This window comes from Triticum urartu, chromosome 4A (assembly GCF_056163025.1).
Source record: "Triticum urartu cultivar PI428250 chromosome 4A, HENAU_Tu73, whole genome shotgun sequence".
Lineage (NCBI taxonomy): Eukaryota > Viridiplantae > Streptophyta > Magnoliopsida > Poales > Poaceae > Triticum > Triticum urartu.
In genome coordinates this window covers 136,280,484-136,297,500 of record NC_141876.1, presented here as the reverse complement: position 1 = coordinate 136,297,500, position 17,017 = coordinate 136,280,484, and positions in this window count along the sequence as shown.

Sequence of the window (17,017 nt, the reverse complement as noted above, 5' to 3'; positions counted from 1 at the left end):
GCGCTAGCGCCCGCGGAGAACTTTCGTTTGTTCGCCTTCTAAAAGGCCTACTGACCTGCCGGTGAAAAGCCGGTTACAAAACAAATAATAAGACGTAGTGAAAAGGTACCAAAACAACTGAAGCCTACATCCCACTACGTCTGGGTTCCCCCTTCCTATGAACCTTGAGTCAATAGGTAGGGTCAACTATACCAAAGTGGAAGGGCCACTATCTAAGCTATTAGTGGGCTGGTTTGAACTATTGATTTACTGAATCGAGTCAAGCTGTGTTGCGTAACATATAGGTCGCCAAGGCCTAGAAGTACAAGTGGTCGCCCTAACGGTCACTCTCAAACTCACTACTTGAGTGACGAAAGTCACTTAGCTTCTTTAATAGGGCTTGCCAAAGAACCCCTCCGGGGCCCCGGGAAGAGGAAGAAGGAGATAGAGCAAAGGTCTCCTCTTTCTGTCCGCTCTTCCCGGCATGTAGAGATCCGATTGGGCTTATAGTTTAATTGGTTGAAACGTACCGCTCATAACGGTGATATTGTAGGTTCGAGCCCTACTAAGCCCATCTGACCTGCTTAATCAATGACTCCGGTAGTCACCTGAACCACTCTCTCGGATAGCCCACAGCCTCTCTTCTGGATGCGAAAGAAGATTCGATCAACATACAAGGTTTGCCTTCTTGTGAGAAGGAGGGTTTTGAATTGTGTTCTCAGTGCAAAGGGAGTCTTTGAGAAGGTTCCGTTTTTCTGAAGAGAGAGAAGATCAGTAGAGCAGTCCGGCAGCTGTTCGGGGGTCAGCTTTGGGATTTGCCTGATCGACCCCTACCAGTGTATTAATCTACAAAAATGAAGATTGACATTTGTCAATTTACCGGATCTATCCTCTTCTACTAACTTTACAAAATGGAAGGGAAAATGTGAAGACCAAAGATGTCAACTACTAAGCATAGTCAATTGCAAATCGGCCGGTTGGTTTGCTTCTCTCCAAGTATGGGAGATTTTCCAATCTTCGAAACACACTCGTACTTTCTTGATCTTATGAAGAAGGGGCTTTCCTTAGCTGCGGACTTTGGGATCTTGAGAGTAGACCATGTCTTACGTTAGGGAATCCGAATCAATCCAAATCCTCTGACACTCCTTTTCAGCTGCTATTTGAATACATGTTCAGATGCAAAAGAGCTCGACTTCGAGTATGGTCTTGTTCTTAACTGCTTGAGAGAACGCATATATCCCCTTTTTATTGCTAAACCTCCACAAGCCTTCCCATGCTCGGTAATTGAACCGTCCGTCTTCATCTTAATCCATTCGTTTCCCGGTGGTCAACACACAATAGAATATGTTTGTTTTTGATCGGATTGAGACAAAAGTACCATTTTTTAGGATGTTCGCCGATTCTTCCTCTTCTTTCTCTCATAAAACTGGAGATACTAGCTTCTAATCTGCATATTTTTGCAAATCCTTTTCCATTTGGATTTTTGAAAACATTAACTTACCTCTAGAATTCCACTATATATAATGTTGATGTTCCGCCAAAATGTGCCAGAGCGAGTGAAAGGCAAGCCTACCCACGGTGTTAACTTGCCATCCCCAACAAATCTGCTAGCAGCCCATTCGAGTTCCGCTTGGAAACAAGAAGCTCTTCTTTATTTGCGTTTTTGCCCAAGATAAGCCCATTTTCCAGAGCCAAGCCTATTATAAGAGTTCAACTACCATATTCGGATGGAGTCCAAATGCTTGCATCTTGGGCTGAAGAATGACCCAATTCCTTAGCTTCCATGCATTAATCATATCCGGGGATGTGGGAATAGGGAGATGCCATCCATCTACACGACACGATAGCTTAAGCAAAGAATAGAGAGAGCTAAGCTAGAATACAAACAAAAAAGATATTCCACTAGCGTAGGCCTACCATAGAAAAGTCTAAAAAAACCTTTTCTTTGTCTGTCAGCGGGAGAGAAAGCAAGCTTACGGTGCTTTGGATGTTAATGTTTTTGTAGGATACTAAACACCTATATATATACACATTGTTTTATACTCCTCTGTACAAGCGTATAAGAGCTATTATGCTCGATAAAAGGAAGTTTATGAATAAGTAAGTCTTTCTTTTTTGAATAGCTGGCGGGAGAACTTACTTTTCTAGCTATCGTATGAACAATGCCGTCCGCTTTTCTTTTTTGAGTTTCCATGGATCTCTCCGACCAAGTAGCGGAAGCATGAAATGCTATTCACGAATGAGCATTGCTATCTGATTCCTACAAAAGAGATAGGGGAAGCTCACTTTTGTCAAATGGGGCTAGAAAGCATAGAACCCCGTCTTAAATCAACCGGTGAATCCAGAATCAAAGTGAGGAGAACAGGATATGTTATGAGAAGAGTGACGTGGGAATAGATTGCATTTCAAAAAGAATCTATACACTCAATAAGCCAGAACGGGAAGATTCAACTGCAAAAAGAACTGGTATGGTGTGAGAAGAGGCCTATTCTCAATAATGAACAAGATGATGCAGCTCTAGTTGCTGGAGGCAGAGGACGTGGACGCGGCAGGAATAGATCCAGGGGGAGGATGCGAATAAAAAGGCTATGAGGATCATAAAAATTGAGGTGGAGGGAGATTGTATAACTAAGGATCGAGTAGAGGAAGACGTCAGTCTTTCAGTTGTAGATGATCATTACCGAAAAAGATGTACATTCGAATGAAAAAAGAGGGCCTGTCCGAGAGGAAATAAAGAATATTCATTTGTGGATTCTTCCGAACAAGCAACGGATTGAGCAACTAGCGCGAAAGCCGTTGCGCGTTAGCGCATCCATTTTCTTGCTCGGGAACGAGGGGACTAAAAAAATTGTCAAAAGCCATCTTTCTCTTTAACTAACTAAGTATTCTTAAAAATATGTATGTCTATGAGGTATTTTGACTTAATGGGAAGTAGGCATCTCATTCATAGGCAAGAGCAGGCCGGCCTGAAGGCATGAACTGAAGGCAGGCAAGAAGGCATTAAATGGCTTTTAAGGATTCGGTGTAAAGATGCGGAGTACAGTATCTTTCTTTCTATAAAAATATATGGAATCCGCGATCCTATCCTATTTTTGAAGTCATTTTTTCATTCGAAATTATTTTCTTTCGCAAGAGCACTCAAACATAGATTGAAGATCTTCAGTTCTTCGGTCGGCAGCTGCAGTCAGTAATAGCAAGCAGCGTCCCATACTACTTTTCCTTTGAATGTTCATTCTGGAATTGAATGTCACAAACAAGACTCATACTTCAGAAAAAAACTGCTTGAATCAGGAGCTGTAATTCGCAGCTTTAGAGATAGGGGCGGCAGTCACAGCATTGGCAGCAGTGAGCAGAGGTCAAGAAGAAGAAGCGGTAAGAGCAGTTAGAGAGCAAGCAGCGGCTCATCAAACCTTTCTGTTTTGGTTACAGCTCAAGCGGTTTGTTTTCAAGTAAGGTACTCAAGCAAGCTTTCCTCCTGAAGACAGAGTTTCGGGTGAGCTAGCAAAGAAATTCAGCAGTTAACCGGAAATTTAGGTCAAATTAGCATTTTGTAAGTTTTAGTAAGGCCAGTTATGGGAAGCAGGCCATGGAGAAAGAGAGGAATCAATTGTCCAACGCTATGTTAACAAATACGTGAAAGGTTTGATTATTCCATACACTTGAACGCGTTCCTTATCAATAGGTTTCGGAGAGACTAGCAATGATTGCTTGACGATCTTCACTGCATGAGACTAGACTTGACTCAAGCTTCATACGAAAGCATTTACTGAACTAAAGCCGTTGAGCCAAGCCAAGCGAAAGACTTATTCGAAGAAAGCTTTAAGAGAGTTTGTTGTCCCATGCCTTTCTGATGGTGAACCTCCTACTGCTTCTTCCAATTCTGAAACTGGGATTGGCCTGTTGACTTTGCCCTTCCTTTAGACAAAGAGCCCCCAGTTTCGCCAAAAGACCTCTGCGTGTTGTCATTCAACTCCACACAAGCCTGTCGTTGGGCTACTTGCGTCTTCGGCAGATACAAAGGAGAAGTGAGAGTCGGTGAAATAGCCCTCCAACTCATAGCTCTTCTTGCTTAACGTGAAAACTCTCCTTTCCGATGAAAACGATAAAGAAAGATGTCAACTACTAAATGTGCTGCTTTGTGAATTTGATACTAGGTAGTTCTCCCCCCTCGGCAGGGAAGTAGTCTTTGCGACTTACATCTCTACTACAGGAGGGTATGAACCTCCGGATCTAGGCGAGGTGATGGAGGGGAACTCCAACAGGTTTTGGTTTCCTCCTCACTGATTGATGGAGCCCAAGACTACTTGACGACTTTCGGTGTGGGGTCAGCTTGAGCCGAGGTCGTCTCGTAACAAGAACAGGAAGAATAGCAAACAAGCACACAAGCAGGAATATAAATATTGGCTGTCACTATCCTATGGTTAGCAATCAGCCACGGAGCTGGAAACTTACAAGCCAGCAAGTCAACCTCTGTCAGATCTTCGGCCCAGTTTATGGACGAAACTGACTCTACTTCCTCATTCAGGCTGATATGAACTGCAAAAGTTTTCATCTTTAGCGTGGATATCGTAGGTATAAATGAAAGAAACTGGAATCAGGAAGTTGTTTCTTTCTCTCGATACGCAGAGGGGAGAGCATGCCCTGTCTCAGGCAGTATATCAGTCGTTAACGATCTTACCGGGACACATCCAATTGAAACTAGAATCCCAACCTCTTTGGAAGAAGCTCCAAATAGAAAAAAATTCAGAGCGGGGAATCTTCCTACAAACTAAAATGTGTTAAAAATATATATACCTACCTCTTCCTAGAAAAACTGGAGTTTCAGGCACCCTCATGGGAGACATTGGATGTTGTCAACCGGACTTAAAATGCTCAAACAGCTCTTCCCCCTTTGACTTAGTTTTCGCTCTCCTCTGTTTCTAGTAGAAAAAGCCTGATCCTACTTTGCGAGTCCAACAGGTCTAGTATTCTTTTCTTTTTCGTCTGAGGGAACGTGGTAGCCCTGATCTAGCTAAGACTTGAGATTCCATTCTATTTCATTCTGATCTCGTTATGAGGAAATAGGTGAGGCGAGGCTAAGACAAGATATGGGACTTCCCGCGCTAAGTTGTTCCAATCTTTGTACTTAAGTAACCGAACTCGAAAGTGCTGCTATGAGCTAGATTTGTGCGTACAAGGGTAAAGAAGCGAGCAAGGCTACCTTTCCGCTGGAAATCCTATACCTGAGTGCTATTTGATCAGAGTGAGTTGTAATTGAGCTTGATTTACTTGCTCTTCTATTTGCATTTTTTGTTAAGTATGTGGGTGACTCATCACCGTGAGATCGGTTGGTCGAAAATTCTTTTCAAGTAGTCTCAGTCGGCGAACTCGGCTCCACAGAAGAAGTCAGTAGTGAATCAAAGAACTCATGCATGTAATCAGTGACTAGGGATCGATCAATCGGATGCAACCGAGCCATACAAAAAGAATTGGAAAAGGGATGACGCAAGAGCAGCGGAAGGTGACTTAGCAACATCAGTCATTTCCTATAGAAAGGAAGGAAAGGATCTCTCTTCTGTCTAGACGAAAGATCTCATTTTTGCTACCGCTCTCCCTCTTATGAGTCTCTGTCAGCCGTTGTTTAGTAGCTTTCAACGCGAGTTCAGTCATTCTCTTATATACTGAAAAGTACGAACTGACTTAAAGCACGAACATGAAGGAAAGGCTGAATTCGAAACATCTTGAATCGGATTCTCTCTTCTCAGAGAGCTTGAGAGTGAAATGAGTGGGCCGGCCAAAGAAGACCACTATGGAAGTGAAAGGGGAGGGCAAGAGCGGTTCGAAGACCATAGCCCGATGTGGGTACATTGGCGTCATCGTCGTATGAAATTCACGCACAAAGGGCGCCGCATCACTCTCAATGGAATTCAAGATAATCCTTCCTGCCGTCCAATCTCTGTCCGTAAGCTGCAAGGATTGCAGAAACGGGGTGCTGTTAGCCAGTGTGTGCAAGTGCGTCAGATTCACCAGGAGCATGATCTGCAAGCAATTACTCTGGATGCTGATCCTGCAGAGCAGACACCTCCAGCTGTTCAAGAACTGCTACAGGAGTTTGATGCTTTGTTCCGGGAGCCAAAGGAATTACCCCCTCGTCGTGCCTGTGACCACCAAATTCCGTTGGTGCCAGGTGTAGTGCCAGTCAATGTCCGGCCATATAGATATGCACCCCACCAGAAAACAGAGATTGAGAAGCAAATCTGTGAGATGATGAACAATGGCATTATTCGTCACAGCACGAGCCCCTTCGCTTCTCCAGTGCTCTTGGTTCGTAAGAAGGATGGATCCTGGCGCTTTTGAAATATCCTATGTCAGTCGCGGGTTGTCCCAAGCTCAACGTAGGTTCGCAAGAGAAAAAGAGGGGGGTACCTTGTCTGTCGGTCGAAGAAGGCAACAAACAAGTGGAAGCAACCGATGCTTTGGTCATTCTACTCCTTGATGCCAGTCTGTGCTTGCTGTCATGTTGGCAAAAGCGGGGGTTTTGGCCGGCTTTACCTACTATTGGATTTGAACCAATGACTCTCGCCGTATGAAAGCGATACTCTAACCGCTGAGTCAAGTAGGTCAAGCTGAGTCAAGTCAGAGAAAATCGAAAAAAGAGAAAGCCAACCAAAGCGCAACCAGAGTTCTCCGCAGGGTGGAGCGCTAAGAAAGAGAAAGTGTTATCGCTATACGAAATGAAGCAGCGGCTAGCACACTAAGATAAACCACTTGGTTTAAAAAACTGCTTAGTGGCGTGTGATTTCAACACTATTCCAGAGGTATATGACAAAAATTGTGGGAGAGACCTCTATGTTCCTCAGATTAAATCATTCTATGATTGTTTACAATTCTGTCATCTATTTTACATGAGGGCTAGAGGGTGGTCTTGGAGCAAGAAAAGTGTTGAGTCCAGGCGCATTATGGTACGACTGAGACTGAGTTGGGAAGGAGCAAGCAGTTGGATTGGCCTGACTCTTCAAGACCAAAGATACTCGGTTTCCTCTTCATCAAGTCACGAAATTCGACCCTTAGTTAGCAGCACCAAAACTAGAGCAGGCCCAAGACAAGCAAGAACAGTCAGTCAGCACCTATCAGGCAGGAAGCAGACAGTAAGCTAAGAATACTGGAAGAAGGTGGTCGCTCAGCCAAAGCCCTAGTTCAACCAGAACAGTAGGGAAAGCGGTAGAGGCCGCTCCGTAGCTTTGGTCGTCGCACTCTAATCCGCTTTAGAAGAAGCGGCTATTCTATTGCTTGGCTATAAAGCCTATAAGTAAGAACTCTGGGGAAGGAATCCGATCTGCAGATGAAGCAGAAGCAGGCAAAAGGCGAGTGCACAACGAGGAATTTTCCATACTAGATGGACTCAACATTACCGAATCTACTCTGAGACTCTCTTCTCTTCATGGTTGGCTGTAAAAAAGAGTCTCTTTAGTCCCCAACTCTATGGATTTTACTTTTTGGCCCCTGCTCTCGATGTTTGCTCGGGACGAGAGGCTATGAAATAGTTGAAAGCAGATGCAACATTAAAGAAAGTCAATCCAGTAGCCTTAAGTCGTACCGAACACTATGTCCTAATAGTAAGGGATTTCTTTCAACCCGGTGGTAAGCCGGTGGTACCCGGAGAAAACGTTGCCCGAAGGAAGGGACTAAACCCATCTATTCAAGTAGTAGCCAAGTAGTACTGAAGGAGTATCTCCAAGTTAAGGAGTACCAAAGGGAAGGAAGAAAAACCAAGTGAAAGAAAGAGATCGCAATGGTCTAAGATATAGTCAGTGAACAATAACTCAGATCTGATGTCGGATCGAAACAAAAATGCAAAAAGGCAACACAAACGTAAAAGATCGAACTCTAATTTAGTTACTGAGTGAGATGTTTTGCTACCTACAAAAGGTTGGTTCTTCCCCTACAACCCCTACCCCTCCAAGGCAGTACTCTTCATCGGCAAATCCGAATGTCTCGATCCGAGTTGAGACCCACCTACAGAAATTGATCCATCAACGACTTTTTCTATAGTGGCAGGAAGTCTCCAACTCTTCGATATGCGCTAGCTAGGTAATCCCTTTACTTAATCTGATATGGGATCTCTTGCTACCAGAAAGGAACTGAACTGGCTTGCCCGGAAAGAATGGTTTGCGACCCTTGGAGAGCTAATGGTACTGGACTGATAGCGCACTGATTGAACCGACCCCGGACGTACCACTGGGGAACCTGTGGCTGGAGAGAATCTCTCGCGATGGAGAAATGTCAAATGGGAAGCTCTATGGAGGCACACATCGTGTCATTCATCATCGAAATGGGACTGACTCGCTCGGGAACAGGCACATGATTGAGGAACTTTTTGGCGTAACACACCCATAATGGGGCAATCTGACTAGCTGGTCAAAACCCTTCCCGCAGTGTTTAAGTGGTGCTGGAAGGAATCAAGAGGGGAGGAGGAAAGCTGTACCAGGTGGAAGGAGAAGAGCTGATTGCTACTAAATTAGAACAAGCTTAGTTCTGCATGATGGCTCAATGGTGCATGGTCAACTCAGTAAACCTAACATCTCTGATCTCTGATCCAATTTCAACCCTACTGAACTCTTAAGAGTAGGTGTTTCAAGAACCTAAGTCCTTACAAAAAAGAATCCATGATCACTATATACCCTCGAAGTTACTGAGCCCAAACATCTGAAGCCATACGGATACTCACATCTACAAAAGGCTAAGATTGAGAATTGAGGAATTGCTGAAGAATTCACTGATACAATCCTCTACTAGCCCCTTTGCTTCACCTGTGCTGTTAGTGAAGAAGAAGGATGGGACATGGAGGATGTGCATTGAAACCAGGCAGCTGAATGCCAGTACAGTAAAGAAGAAATACCCAATTCCGGCACATAGATGCCCTATTGGATGAGTGGTGCTAAATATTACAGCAAGATTGACTTAAGATCTGGCTATCATCAGATCAGGATGAGAGAGGAAGACAAGCCCAAAACTTCATTCAGAACCCTGTAACTATGAATTCAATGTGATGCGGGCTTACAAATGCTCCTGCAACGTTTCAAGCACTCATGAATGATGTGTTCAAGCCCAAAAGATTTGTGTTGGTTTGATGATATACTTCTTGACAGTAAAACACTGAAGGAGCATCAACAGCACTTGCAGCTAACACTTTTTCTGCGGAATCAGCTACATGCTAAGATGAGCAAGTGTGAGTTTTGACTTTCAAAGGCGGAATATTAGGGGTAAAATGGAAAATAAGGTGGCAGATGCATTTAATAGGAGAAAGGCCAGAACATCTATCCAGCTGGTCCAAGGTGTGCAAACCGCTTTGTGAAGGCCGACTGAGAATGAGGGACCTAGTAGTGTATTTCGAAGCCTTCTAGGCAAAGCTGCTTTGGCGTGCACTGAAAGGGCGTCTTCCTTTCCTATATTATACCAGAGGTGAGTGCATAATCTGGTGTAGAACGGAGGGGATATCCTAAGTTGATGTGCACAAGTGCTTCCTCTAATTGAAGTCGATTGCCTCAACCAATTTCTTAGTACATCAACACAAGAAGTGGCGAATTGGGGATGGTACTACCTCAGTGAAACTGTGGGAAGATGGGTAGGTGGGGCCTCTCAACCAAGACATCACAGTTGGCGAGTGGGGACTCTACTGAATTCTAGCATGGGTGTGGTAGATTACTGACGTGAAGCCGGACCTCTATGAGTGCTCTACATGGCCGGATCAAAGCTATTCTAAAAACTAGATCCATTGGAGTGGGAAGTACTCAAGATGTAGAAGAGGACTCAAGCAGGTTTGGTCCTCTTTCTCTGATGTGTTCTTAGAACCCACTACCCTCCCTCCTAAAAGACCATGTGACCATCGGATTCACCTCACGATAGTCAACCAGTGAATCAAAGGCCTTATAGGTATTCACACCACCGGATGAAATTGAAGCCATAATCAAGGAGTTACTCTAGAATGGTACTCTACAACCTAGTTCATGCCTCACCGGCTCTTCTTTACAAGAATAAAGAAGGTTCGTGGCGCCTATGGATTATAGGCAACTCAATGCGCAAACCGTAAAAAAGAAATACCCGATACCGGTCATTGATGATCTTCTGGATGAGCTACATGGTTATACTGTGTACTCAACAATCGTTTTATCTATTCCCACATCGATTCACCAATCCTGGAACTCGTTATGGATAGAAGGTCCGTAGAAGTGAAAGTAGGACGACGGGAGAAAAGAGTAAGGAGTACGGGAAAAAGAAGATTTTGGACTTTTTGCCCATGAAGAAATAGTAGCATTTGAAACTGGAAAGATTTACTTTGGATAGTAAATCCCCAAGGAAGGGCTATAATCCAAACAAAGGAGGAGCTAGCGGACAGTTCAAATTTCAACGATTAGGGAGGGGAATGAAACATTTGTCTTTCACAATCAATTCTTTCTTTTTTTATGTTTAGGACACGCGAAGCGAGAGCGAAACTCGCTATGAGGAGAAGACTCGGCAAGAGAGGTTTGAACAAGAGGAACTGCCGTCTAGTTGAGTTTGATCATTCTCTCTTTCTATCTCTCTTTCTTTCAAGAGCTGAATAAGGGCATATCCGCAAAGGAGAGAGAAATCGGACTTTCTTCTTTACCCCCCTCATTATTCAAGACGTGAATATAAAGTGTATTGTACTCCCTTGGATCTTTTTCGGGATCTTTACTCGTCGTTGATCAAGGAAGCTAGAAGGAAGATGGGTGGTAGGGTGAATGGACATTCATATCCTCTCCGACTCGTCGGTTAGGAGAGTAGCAACCAAAAAGAAATCATTATACAGGATAACTGCTGTAGAGATAAAATGTAGGAAGGAGAAAGTTGGTTTCAATGAGTCATGTGAATTGTAGAAGAAATAGGTAAACAAGGCGGGTTAATATATATACGTTGAAAAGCAAGGGGATAAATTGAACGAAATGAAGAGCAATCCAGAATCCTATTTTGTATACTATAAGAAAAAGGCACTGAAAACTTGGAAACGGAAGATGTTGTAACTGATATGGGTAGTCACACATTAGGCAAAATGGTGTAGTGGTTGGGCCAGGTAGCTTCTTCTTTTGAACAGCATTTCATTCTGTTTTGGATGCTTTCTACTATGTTTCAAGTGATCAAAGAAGAGTTTATTTCCCACTACTCATATCACATCTTATGTGTTGATGCAAGCTGACTAAATCAATAAGATGGTATTCGTATTTGATTAGACAAGATGGTATTCTTCTTTATTCCGGAGCACAACAATCCGGATCTCTATCTTATAGCTTATCCTTCCTATTCTGTATGTATTACGATCATGTCAAGTCAATGGTCTGTCTGCCCTGCAACCGGTCTTGAATGGCTTCAGTGAATTGTTTGCTGAGCCTACAGAGTGACCTCCTAGGAGGACAATAGACCACAAAATACCCTTACTACCAGGCACTAAACCTGTCAATCATTAGAGAAGGGACAGAGTTCAAGAAGACTATCTTGCCTGTTTGGTAGAGAGAGTACCGGGTATTCCGATGGTTAAAGATTCAAGTCTTAGTGGCAAAGGGGGACAGCTCTGGCCTGCAACCGTTTCCACTTTACGGCCCACAGCTTGTGTTCTTCGGTATTAATTCGGTTTCTGTTTGTTTGGCTTGTCTCGTGCACCACCTGAATTGAATCATAGTAATGGGACTTTGGTAATCTAGTGATGAAGTCAATGCTGATAATGGACCATGCTTCATCAGGAATGGGTAGAGGATCGAAGAGGCCAGGGAGTTTTTAATGTTCTACCTTAGCTTGCTGATAGATTTGACACTTGTTGACAAAAGATTCCACTGATTGAAAGATTCCTGTCCAAGCAAATAGTGCCTTGATGCGGTGATAAGTAGCAGTAATGCGAGAGTGGGCACCAATACCACTGGCATGAAGTGCTTGCAAGATGTTTTTTTTCATTTAGAAGTTTGCACCAACCCATACTCTTCCTCTATATCGAATGACCCCATTATGCAATGAATATTTGCTATTCTTGTGAGTGCTCAGGACTGCCAATTCAGATAGAATAAAATAGTCATACAAGTATCCGGTATAGATAAAATAGTCTGTGTGGATTTGAGTCACAGTATCCGGTATGTTTCTACGGAATGTCTATGGAATACATTAAAGTGTCTACACAATCTGGGAGTGATTTCCCACATCTTGAGGGAATTTATATCTCTCCCAATATATAATGCCGACACTAACCTCCAAATTCCTCGTTATAATTGTATACCATTGATAGGTGAATTGAGTGACATGCTCCTACATCTCTTTTTTCAGCATCAATTCGATAGGGAGGTCCTGAGCTGGTATGAAGGCGTTCTTTATACAAGATGGGACACCAATGTCCTTCTAGCTTCAACACGGTATGATTCATATCATCTTGACCGCCCTCAAATTCTAGACATCTTAAGGCACGTAAATCTAAGTGGATGTATTTCCGTGATCGAACGTGGTGGCGGGGAAACAGGAAATCCTTTTGGTAATGCCGTGGGAATAGGAGTTGTTAGAGCGAGGTATTGCAATGAAACAGATTGTTCAATAGATTTATTCATTGCTAAGGGTAAATGTCATTTTCATGGTAAAAATTCCAGAGAGGAGTTCCGAGCTTCAAGGATGCCGGATCGCACCATTCATAAGATAAACCCTTGGGTGCCCGATGAGGCACAAAACAGATAACCAGACTGTGCCCTGGGCAAGGAAATAACCATGGCAAGCCACGAAAGGAATGAATAAGCTCCCTCCGGGCTCTCCCTTCGGAGTTTCAAGCAAGTGGAACTCACAAAAGTAGCGCAGCTAATGAATCAATGAATCAGTGGGCAAATCGTTGTGTCCATACATTTGATGTGCCTTTTGAAAGTCGCATTTGTTTTCAACAATCGGAAATGGGAATATTCCATTCCATGGCATAGTTCTCAATGTTAGTAAACGGAGTGCGTTATCAACTCAATAATAAATCTCCCCTACACCGTAACCGGATTACATTCATTCAAGTTGGCAATCCCCTGATCTTTGCTTCCAGTGTGCGATCCGAATTGACATATAATGACCGTAGTTAGCAGGCAATGGCCAAGGTCAGTGCATCTCGAACTAGTGGGTCACTATATCTAAACTATCTAATACAACTATTGAATGCGCTTTGAATTACACTTCTGCTCGTAACCACTACGAACCGGAAAGGAAGGAAGCTGCTTTAGAGGAGGGATGCCGTCAAACAATGGATTTTTTATATGCTAAAGATACTGGTTCAATATGTCATTTCCGAAACCGAGGACCACACTGCTGGGAGGACAACTCAAGCACCAAAGACAAAGGTATCGCTTGTAAAAGTGATTTTCATCGTAGTACTCGCTCTAGCGTTAGGTTCATTGCAGCGTGTAAATACCTCTAGCCCTAGGGAAGGGGGCATGCCATTCCCAATGGTGGAATTTCTTCTTGTCTGCTTTGCCGAGGAGAGCGCTCGCTACCCGATCCCCCTAAGCTAATGTAGTTCCCAGGTTGCCTACTAGATACCGTTTACGGCTATATCCTTGTAGGAAGCCGAGGAAAGAGATAATTGATAGTTGCCAAAACCACGTAAAAGAAATGAGATTGAACATATTTCAATTCAACAAATTCTGATTGTTTCATTATCAAATGCAAGGGATGTGGGACAAGGTTCTATTATTGGAGTTAAGCGGTGTAGGAGCCGTGTCGTTCCTGTGTATTAGCTCGTTGTTAGAAGCCCCGAAGGGCGTAAAGGGGGTAAAAGATTTCTCGGAAGCAGCTCTTCGCCTATGGGAACTTGCTCTTTTCTTTTGTTTTAAAATGCAACCTATGCTGAAACAGCCGAATAAAAACCAAAAAGTAAAGAGGTGGATCAGTTGATCCTTTTCTCGATTGAATGCGCTTTCTATCTATCTATACCGGTACCAGGAAAAGCAGAATAAGCAGTTGAGCACCAAGAAATTCCTGTTTCAAGTAAGTACGAAGGGGCAAGAGAGACTGTCATAATATTACTATGGGAGACGGATCCTGTTAAGTCAGTACGAATGTGATACGAAAAATCCTCTTCCATTCTTTCCGGCTGGGCAACATGACTGATGGGAATGTTCGCTACTGCTTCGGTGTCCATCTCATACATATGTTCTCTGACCACCTCCATATTCCACGGCCTCGTTGCAGCATGGATAAGATCCGACACAAACATAGGTGGATCATTGGACCGCGGGCACAGCGGCGTCATAACATCTTGTTTCTCAAGAGTACGTAGCAATCGGTGTAAGTGCATCTAGTGCCACCCCTAGTTGGTTTTGGAGCATTGACGACAAACCTAGTTGAGGGACTAACGTGTTTGTGAGAATTGCAGGCAAACACAGGTAGAAGTCCCTCATTGATTCGGGTTTATTACCAGAGATGACCCCTAAAAATGTACGAAGACATTGAAGACAATGGTGGTTTATGAAGATATTCATATTGAAGACAATGACATGAGAAGACTCCCTAGGAAGCTTATGGAACTCGAAGACTGAGATCCTTCGTGGTTTTATTTCATTTATGCAGTGTCATAGGAATCACCGTACGGTTAAGTGGGGTCCAAAAGAACCAGTCAGAATGACTGTAGTGATGCCTAATTCAAATCCTATGTCTTCGAGCGAAGACTTTGAGAGAAAATCTTGTCCAGAGCCAGACAAGTCAGCTTTACTTGTAGCCCAAGTAAAGTTGCCGTGTGAGTTCAAAATTCGACCGTTGGTACACGTGTCAGTTCCTTAGTGACCCAGGGTCATTTTGGACAGATCAGGTCGGGTTGCCAAGTGGCTATAAATAGTCCACCCCCACAACCATAAACGGTTGGCTGCTCAGATTTCAGTGCACGGCTTTTGTTGTTTGAGAGCAACCCACCTCGAAGCCTTTGAAAGAAAAATTCCCAGTGAGGAGAAAAGCCCTAACCACCCAGAGCCAGAGTAAATTGGGCATCACTTAAGTCTTCGTGTCTGTGTGATTTGAAGACTTATTACACTTGAGGACTGTGCATCCTCCAGACGGTTAGGAGTCGCGTTCTGAGCATCCAAGAGAAATTGTGGATTGCCAGTGAACGAAGTCAGTGAAGGTTTGGGAGTCTACCTTGAAGACTTACCTGAGTGATTGGGCGAGGTCTGTGTGACCTTAGCTCAAGGAGAAAACAGTGAGAACTGGGTGTCTTGGACTAAGTGTCCTTGACTGGGTGTCCGGGACTGTGTGTCCTTTGGTTTAAATACCTAGCCGCTCCAACCAGACGTACAGTTGTCACAGCAACTGGAACTGGTCCAACAAATCATTGTCTTCAACGTGTCACTGGTTTCCTCTTCACCTCCTTTCACTTACAGTTATTCATTGTGAAGCCATTGCATGCTTGCTTTATCTTTTGTCTTCACAACATGAATGTATGATCTGTTCGGCTTCATAACTTCCTCCTACCTGATCCTTATTACACTGAAGCTGTTTGTCATTGCGCTTTCACTCTATTGAATACATGACCATGGCTGGCCTAGTGTAATCTAACTTCCGCTGCATAGTAATAGGCATGATCTTCACTGTTTGTCTTCACAACTCTCACGTTTTGAAGACTTTCATAAAAATCGCCTATTCACCCCCCCCTCTAGTCGATATAACGCACTTTCAATTGGTATCAGAGCTTGGTGCTCCCTTGTTCTGTGTGATTCGGTTTAACCACCTGGAGTTTTAGCTATGTCGACTGCAGGGATAACCAAAGTCTCCGCTGCTTGTCCCGTCTTCGATGGAACTGAATATCCCTACTGGAAGAATAAGATGCGCATGCATCTTGAAGCCATTGACGTCGACCTATGGTATGTCGTCGAAAACGGCGTTCCCAAGGTTGGAGAAGGTGTCACTGCTGCTGATGTCAAGAAGTTCGTTCAACTGGACTCTACTGCCAAGAATATCATCTGTGGTCATCTGACTAAAGGACAGTATGGCCGTGTGAGTGCCTTGAAGACATCCAAACTGGCCTGGGATTGGCTCTCCAAAGTTAATGAAGGCATATCAACCCGGAGAGATCAAAGAATCAGTGTCCTTCGCAATCTCTTCAACCGCTTCAAACGAAATGACAATGAGAATGTCCAGCACACCTTTGATCGGCTCACTGACATCACAAATGAGCTTCAAGTCCTCGGCGCTACTGAGATCACCAAACATGAAATCGTCAAGACGCTGCTGAGATCACTTGATAGTTCGTTTGACATTCTGGCCCTGATGATTCAAGAACGTCCTGATTTCAAGACACTCGATCCGTCTGACATACTTGAGAGGCTCAACACACATGAGTTTCAGCTTTCTGAGAAAAGAGATATCTACGGTCCAAACTATGGGCAAACTCGTGCCTTGAAGGCAAAAGCTATCTCCTCATCTGAAGAAGAATCTGACTGCAGTTCTGATGATCCTGAAGACATTGGAAGAGAACTTGCAATGCTAGTGAAGAAGTTTCAAAAATTCACCAAGAAGAAAGGCTTCAGAAAATCTTCACGATCAAGCTCAAGGAATGATGAAGCTTCTGCTCATGACTATAAGAAGAAAACATGTCACAAGTGCAAGAAAACTGGGCACTTCATCTCTGAGTGTCCACAGTGGGACAATGAGAATAGAAGGAAGAAGAAGAGCAAGGAATATGATTCTGACGACAAGAAAAAGAAGAAAAACTCAAAGTCTTCTTCCAAGTCTTCATCAAAGTCTTCATCACACAAGAAGAGCTCATCTGGCAAGGCGCGTGCGTTTGTAGGCAAGGAGATGGATTCAGAGGAGGAATCCGCATCTGAGGAGGCAGAGGTGGAATCTGAGGAGGAGTCTGATTCTGGCATTGTGAGTCTGGCTACAGCATACGTCGCCAAGTCCATCTTCAACACTGAAGTCAATAATTGCATCACCGACACCGACGCAAATGACAAGAATGACTCCACTCCTACCTACTGCTTCATGGCACGCGGTGCCAAGGTAAACACACGCACCACTCGCTATGAAACATCCAGTGACGATGACT